Genomic DNA, 7,500 nt, shown 5'->3' with positions numbered 1-7,500 from the left:
TGAATCACGCGCTGCATTTTAATGCAACAGGAAAACAGAGGAGCAAACCAGAAATACTAAACATAAAACATATCACAAATTAACGGAAGACGAGCTTCCCCTACCTCTTGCTTGCTTGCCCCTAGCCTTCCTCCGTGTCCAGAGCAATTATTTCATTAGCCTCTCCCATATTCCCGCAAAGTATTAGCGAACGGCTGTAAAGGAGCTGCAACGGAGGTTAGTAGAACGGACGACGTACCTGTTCCCTATTCTCTCTCTCTCTCTGTTGTAGTTATTGCTGCAACGTGGCTACTGATCACAGTGGTGCATTGCATAACGAAGCAATCTGTTGAGTACCAAACGTTGCCTACCGTAGCCGGAGCGAACTAACGATTCATATCGCAACGGCGGACTGCCAGGAAGGTGCAACTCTAAACGGTTTTTGGCGGTGGGTCGAGAACTGCCCCAACCTTCGTATCGTAACTGGTGCATCATGATGATGTAATGTAAGGCAGTACAATAGAGGGGCACTGATTGGTCAAGAATGTTCTTTTTTTATTATTTCAAACCGTACATTCCAGGTCATTCGGTTCAATGAGAAATATCAAGACGAAGACAATCTAAAGACAACCTGGAGACCAGAAATTCAAACAAATTCGCTTCACTATCTATTAGTTGCACCATTGCTCACTGTGCAACGACCACGGCATAGATGCTGCACATTCACTGCACGCCTGCAACCTTAAAACAAACAGCACACCAAGCGAAGCACACCATTCCACCACCCAAAAATAAAACCGTCGGCATCATAAAACCACTTACCCAACGCCAGGCGGACGCTCGGCACGAACGCCACTCGAACAGCCTCACCGTTCTTATCGGAATCATAATTTTCGTTTCGGTCGAACGTTGGCGTAGCCACCTCGCACGCCACCCTGCTGCTGCTGCTGTTGCTGTGGCGCAACATTTCGGCATTGGCCCACCTGCTGCAACCCCCACGATGCAGCTCCAAATGGACGACGCAGAAAGGACTCGCTTCGATCCGACCGATCGAAGCTCCTTTTCTGTGGCTGCGAGGCGAAGCGAGGCGAGCCGAAGTGGAAAGGAGGGCAGCGGTGATCATTATTTACTGATCGTACCGGCACCGAGCATGAAACATAATAATTTATTGATTAAATTGTTTATAATTTCGCTTTTTATGAAGATATTAAAGCGATAAGAGCGCGCACTGCAAGCGTTCTCTCTCTCTCTCCTGCGCTTTCCGCGGTGCCAGAGCTCGCGCGGCACTCAATCTTCGACTTCGATGGTTCCCGATGGTCCCGGTCGCTGGTGTGGTCTGTATGGCAACCCCACGAACAAAACTATGCTGCATTCTTTCGTTTCCTGGTGGCATCCTGGATGGGGGGGGGGGACACATACCGAGCACTATACTCGCAAACCGCGAATCTTTATCGCTGGCGAGAGAGAATCATGTTTTTCGGAGGTTTGTTTTTTTTTGTTTCTTTTTTATTCCGGGAGGGGTGGTTTGGCATCTTCTCCTCATCGTTGCAGACGCCTTGCCGTAGCCTTTCGATCTTGATTCGATTTTGGTCGCTCCACAGCAGTTTGGCAGCAACCGAAAACCGAATGCCAACGTTCTATGAGGCTTCCTGTTCAAATAATAAACTTCCTCGATGGCGTGCTGGCGATGCAGCAGCAGCAGCAACAACTTTAATGCACTGCACGTTATTGAGGGAGGTAAGAGAGAGTGCAGCAGAGCCATTGTTCTGCGGAAGATTAATACTATCTTAATTGCGAACGAAATTAAAAAAGATTAATACGATCATGAGCGGCCATGTTGTTGTTTGGTCCTTTTGTTTTTTCTCTTTTTCTTTTTTGTTTTTTTTTTCAGTTTGAATTCCCGGTTTTTACCCAGTTCCACAAGGATCCTCTCTTCGAGGACGAGATACACTTGGTGAATTTCTTTTTTTTTTATTCTCTTCGTTTTTTATGCTCATTGCGTTCCGTTGTCGTGGCCATTTGTGAACTCTCCTTTATGACGCCAACGACGGTCGGTCAGGTCGAGGAGGGTTTATGTGCGAACCATAAACACACATACCGAGACGGTTTTTCGGGGAGGATCACCGGGGAGCTCATTGTTTGCGGTAAAGATTTCATTACTCGAAGGGGATGCACCGACCACAGAGCGGACCACAGAGCGGAACGCAACAGATCATGGGATTCGTGATATGATCTGGATCTGCGGCTCGGGATCGTGCTGCTGCTTGTTGCTCGCACGAGCTTTCGGTCATCCAAAGACGACGTAAATCTTTTTAATGTCCCCCCTTTAAGTCGGTCAGATTCGCGGATACACCGAGGAGGGCCAAAACTTTCGCCAAATAAACAATGCTGAGTGATATCAATCGGGGCAGAACTTTCGGTTTAATCGATTATTTTACAAACTTCCAACGCTTTATGAGCCCATTCGAGGTTGGGCAATTCGATCGATGGCTGACTTACGATCGCTTCGTGGAGCTCCACTCCCGGGGCCCACTCATCAATTTGGAACGCTCAGCACGACGATCACTACCACGAGGATGATGATGATGATGATGAGGATGATTAACAATCGATCGAACGATCGAACGATCGATTCGGGGACCATCCTTGCATTGTTGATTTGATATTCGTTTTCAAATTAATTTCCCCCGAAAACCGGCCTGGCATTCGAAGTCCAACAAGGCGGTGGCCACCACTAGAAAGACCTCCCCTGGCGCGGCAAGGTGTCTGGCGGTCGCTGCCGGGCATCTAAGCAATTCAAACCCGAACCGGTGGCAATAGGTAGCCGGCATAAGAAGTCGGCAGCAGCAGCAGCATCATCGGTCCTTGAGCGGAAAGATGCCTCGCGAGAAGCCAGCAGCAATTGTCTTTCTGTAGAGAGGTGGAGAAGGAGTGAGAGAGACCTCCTGATACCCTCAGGCGTCAGGCATGGAATTTATTTGATATTTGCCGAATTATGGTCCGAGAGGTCCGAACATTCAGTTTCGCGTCTGCGAATCGCGTATTCGGTTGTGCTGACCTCGCCAAAGTAATGCTCGATTTGATTGTTTGTTGTCCAGAGTGTGTATCACGTTTAGACTTGAATAATTTTGTTGAAGTTTCTTGGAGTTTAGAGTTGGATTCGTTTTCCTGACAAAACCACGTGCCAGAGTTGGTGTTTTCAAACTAGAAAAGCTGGTAATGGGCTTCTGAAGACTTCAAGGAATGCTCTCTCTCTCTACACCAATCACCACAGATGCTGCCAATACCTTTGCCGCACACCTTGCGGGCTTCCTGTTTCTTTCGTCGACCTCGCGGCAGTTGAAGCAGCGGAGAGAAGCATTTGGATTCAAATGAATGGATTCTGATTCGACTCGAGGAGAAGGCAGGAGGAAGCTGGCGCATTCTTCTCAAAATCTCAAAAGCACCCTCTCCAGAACCTTCAAACGAAGAACCGCGCCACCGCGCTTTACGCTCAATTGGATGGATGAAATTGATTTGACTGGCTGCCAGGCTGGCAAGCTGTGGAACGTCGTGTTATGCCAACGGCCGAGGCCTGGTGGTGGTGGTGGTGGTGGTGATGGCCTGGTGAAAATATTCCCACCTCGCAGGCCACCATCACCAGCACCGGCACCGGCACTACACACTGTGGTTGAAGCCGTTTTTCGCTCAACACCACGCCCGCGGTGGTCGCCACTGAAGAGCCATAAAAGTTGCAAGTCAACATCCCCGGTCCCCGGTCCCCGGTCCCTGGTCCCGGGGTGGCCCCCAGCATCGCCGGTCGCTTCTTCTTCGCGTGTGCGATGCGTGTGATGCGATGCGTGTGGACCTCGGTGCTGCTGCTGCTGGTGCTGCTGTTGATGGAGGTTCTGGCATCCTGGTAGAGCCATATGCCTGACCGTAAAATTCTATGGGAAATCGTTTAGCTACCGGTATTAGTGGTTAATTCAATTCCCATCGACAATTGGTAGGAGGGCCCCTGTGTGTGCATGTGCAGCAGCAGTTCCGTGACGGATTCCCGGGACCGGGACTATACGGAGACCGCCATAGCACTCCGAGTCCCGGGTGCAGTCATGCTCGCGAGCAGATGACATGGTAATTCGTTGGTTCCCGCTGTCGGTTCCATTCGATTTCGACCAGATCGCGGACTGATCGTCGAGTGAACAAATATTAATTAAAACTCTCCACCTTTGGTATACTGGGGCAGGTTTCGTTAGAGCGGGAGTTGTGAGTTGAGCAGCTGGAAATAGTTTACCATGGTTCAACCGACCTAATTGCCTCATTTAGCAGCGTTTTTTGTTGGATTGTAGATGAGGAATTGTTCTTCAAAAAGTACCATTTGGTCACAAATCGTTTCTTGTCCGTTGTCCATTTGAATGAGGTGCAATTGGCAGCTTTATGGCAACGTAACCAGCACAATTGCTACCTTCAATGGGTGTATTTTGTTGTTTTACAACTTCTACTTCATGTTGCAAACACACAAATCTTTAAACAAAACGGTTGTAAAATTGCTCTTGTGCGATGCAATTCGTTATGACCTTGCGTTTGCTTTGCAGCATGCCAACCGGTTGCTTCTTCGGAGGTGAACGAATCTTCGTGGGCCACATGTGTGTGCTTGTACCGGATTATCGAGTCAAATGCAGCAGAGACCGGCTACTGCCCTGCAATAAGCCGCTTCTCAAGCTGCAACTGATCCCTCAGAAAACGGGGTAACGGTTGTTCTGACACATAAGACCGAGCAGGAACCGAGAAACCCGGAACACACACCAGGGCAGTCGAGCCAGGCGGGTAGCAGAGCGATGCGGAAGGTGCACCACCACCTTCGACTTCTCTACCCGATGGGTCCGATCTGCATAAACACATAAACGGCACTGCGGCGGAGAAGAATCCTTGAAAACGATTTTCGGTAAACGGTTTTGATGGTTAAACCGTGCACAGCCGGAACCCATAAATCCCATCCACAGGCAGAGAGGTAGAGAGGAGAGACCATTGCGAAGAGATGGCAGATGGAATGAGTTAATGTTTGGGAGGTCTTTATGTTGCCCTCCTTGCGTTGCCGCTGATGAGGCAGCATGAGTGTTGTTTTTTCATTACCAAACTGATTCAGGTCAGATGGCATTACATCACCGGGGATCGGGATCAGGGGGCCCCAAGAAAAGGATGGTTTAGCTCGTGTTCGTGGGAACACCTCAGTCGTTTTGGGACTTGGGTGTTTTTTTTTGTTTCATAAAATAATTTGGAAAACCCCCGCTCAGCAGAAGGAAAACAAAATGGTTAAAATCATATAGTTAACATATGACTTTTGTCATAGTCTTAACAACGCATCGGGTCAAATTGTATATTTCACTACTAAGCTATTTCTTGAGAAGATATCAAATGAAATGATCTGTTTTAATGGAATCTACGATTCTGGCACAGCTTAACGGTTGGAAATTGAAAGAAGAAAATCAGTTTCCGTATTCAATATCAAGCATATCTTGCTTCATTCAATCTTTACACGGATGAATAATCAAATCATCAAAATCAATAGTTGACTAAATCACAAGGCATAAAAGCGTGTTCAAGCTATCTTTATGCAAGCTACCTGGAGGAGTAATTTTAAAGTATGAATATTTATTGAAAACGACACTTTGACTCAAAAATACCATGACTATACTGCGATATAAACTAATCTTTTGTTATCAATTTTATTATCGATCTTGTACCAAATTTTTTGTCGAAAAACATAACTTGGAAGGTTTAATGTTATTGCTCAAACGCATAACGATTTTCATTATCATTCTTAATATGAATTTGAATATATTTGAGCAAATAATCGAAGAAAAACACTTCCTACATGAAATCACACCACAGTCGTGTTATGTTATGATAACCGAAATCGGGCTGTCCATTTTTTTGCACCAACTAAAGTAAACTAAACTAAATTTTGATCGTAGTGATGCTTTTATGCCCAATTTTCAAATCAAAAAATAATATGACTATCTTTAATTAGTACGGAGAAATCGAATAAAATGACGGTATAAAAATGGCTCATCAGCTGAAGGAAAGAGTTGTTCGAAATATTATGGAAGTGATTAAGTTAAATATAAATTTCAATAAAAGAACAATAAGCAGTAATTGTTTGAATGTGACTTATTTAATGGACAAGAAAACGCAATAATGTGATATAATCTTTATTTTTCAATTGGGTCTTGAGATATCGTATACCTTTGAATATAGATTGTAGCGATATGATTATTTTTGCGTTATGTTATGTGGAACAGTCTGTAGTTTCCTGGAAACATTCTATTCCCACAAATCAGAATTCTGTGAATTTTCGCTGATATTATATTACAGGGTCTTGAATACAAAAGCATTACACCAACAATTAGCCATAAAATATCGACAAAATCCATCAAAATTCCCGGCTTGCAGCATGCATTGTGTTATCCAAATTGATTTGATAGAAGAAGAAAAGTTTAACCTTCGATTACCTAATTCTACGGCTGGTACGTCCATTGAATCATGCGAGAAGATGGATTGTTGTATTGCTACCCTACCTCTGCGTGCACAGTGATGTGCTACACTCCCGGCTCCCGGGACATCTCGCTGGTTTTCCGCTCCTCAGCAAAAGTCAATCTAAAACCCGAACACACAAGCTCCCCTCAGATCGATCAAATATTCTAATCCTATTCTCCCAACCGAGGCCCAGGGAGTAAGAATTGAAAAAAATAAATTGAAACTGCCTCTCGGATCGTACTCGGGTGCCCACGGAGTGCACGGATTGAGTCTTCACAAGGCCACTGATCACTGACCACCGATCCAAAGCGGGGGCCAACGGGCCATCCTATCCCCATCCTCTGATTAATGCTCCTCGAACGCTCCGCAAAGCGCCAGAACGAACGACGATCGAACGAGCAACTGGAGCATCCAGAAAATCCAGCCAGATTGCTGGACAGCCCAGGAACAGCAGAACGCAAACGGCGCGAACGGTTGGTCGATTTAATTCGAAACGTTTACCGACGTCCGACGACCATCAATACGACCGTAGAACCGGAGCCTCGCTCTCTCTCTCTCCCTTTCCACCGAGGTGGCGTCCCAGACAGCGATCAATCATGTTTCGGACTCTCGATCGCGCGGCCATAGTGCCGTTGCCGCTCTGAGTTATGTTTCCCATAAAAAAGTTGATTACAAAAACCAATAACTCAACCCCAACAGCCCACCAAAAACCCTCCCTTTTGGGCCCTCGGGCGCGGGTTGGGGAGATCGCACCGCGATCGCAGTCCCGATCCCGAACGAACTCCCTGTTATTGGTGGCCGAGGATTTTCTGCTCGGTCACGGTGCTCCGGACCGCGCGCCAGTAATTACAAAGTGTATCACATCTTCATCGACGACGACGACGACGACGAGCGAGAACGACGACCGAGAGCGTCCAGCAGACCGATCTTCACCATCATGACCGTGCGAGAAGCTCGAGCTATCGATCTGTTTGACCACCGAGGGCAGACACATCATAATCCGGA

The sequence above is a fragment of the Anopheles aquasalis genome, chromosome 3 (assembly GCF_943734665.1).
Source record: "Anopheles aquasalis chromosome 3, idAnoAquaMG_Q_19, whole genome shotgun sequence".
Lineage (NCBI taxonomy): Eukaryota > Metazoa > Arthropoda > Insecta > Diptera > Culicidae > Anopheles > Anopheles aquasalis.
Note: the sequence above shows the minus strand (reverse complement) of the source record.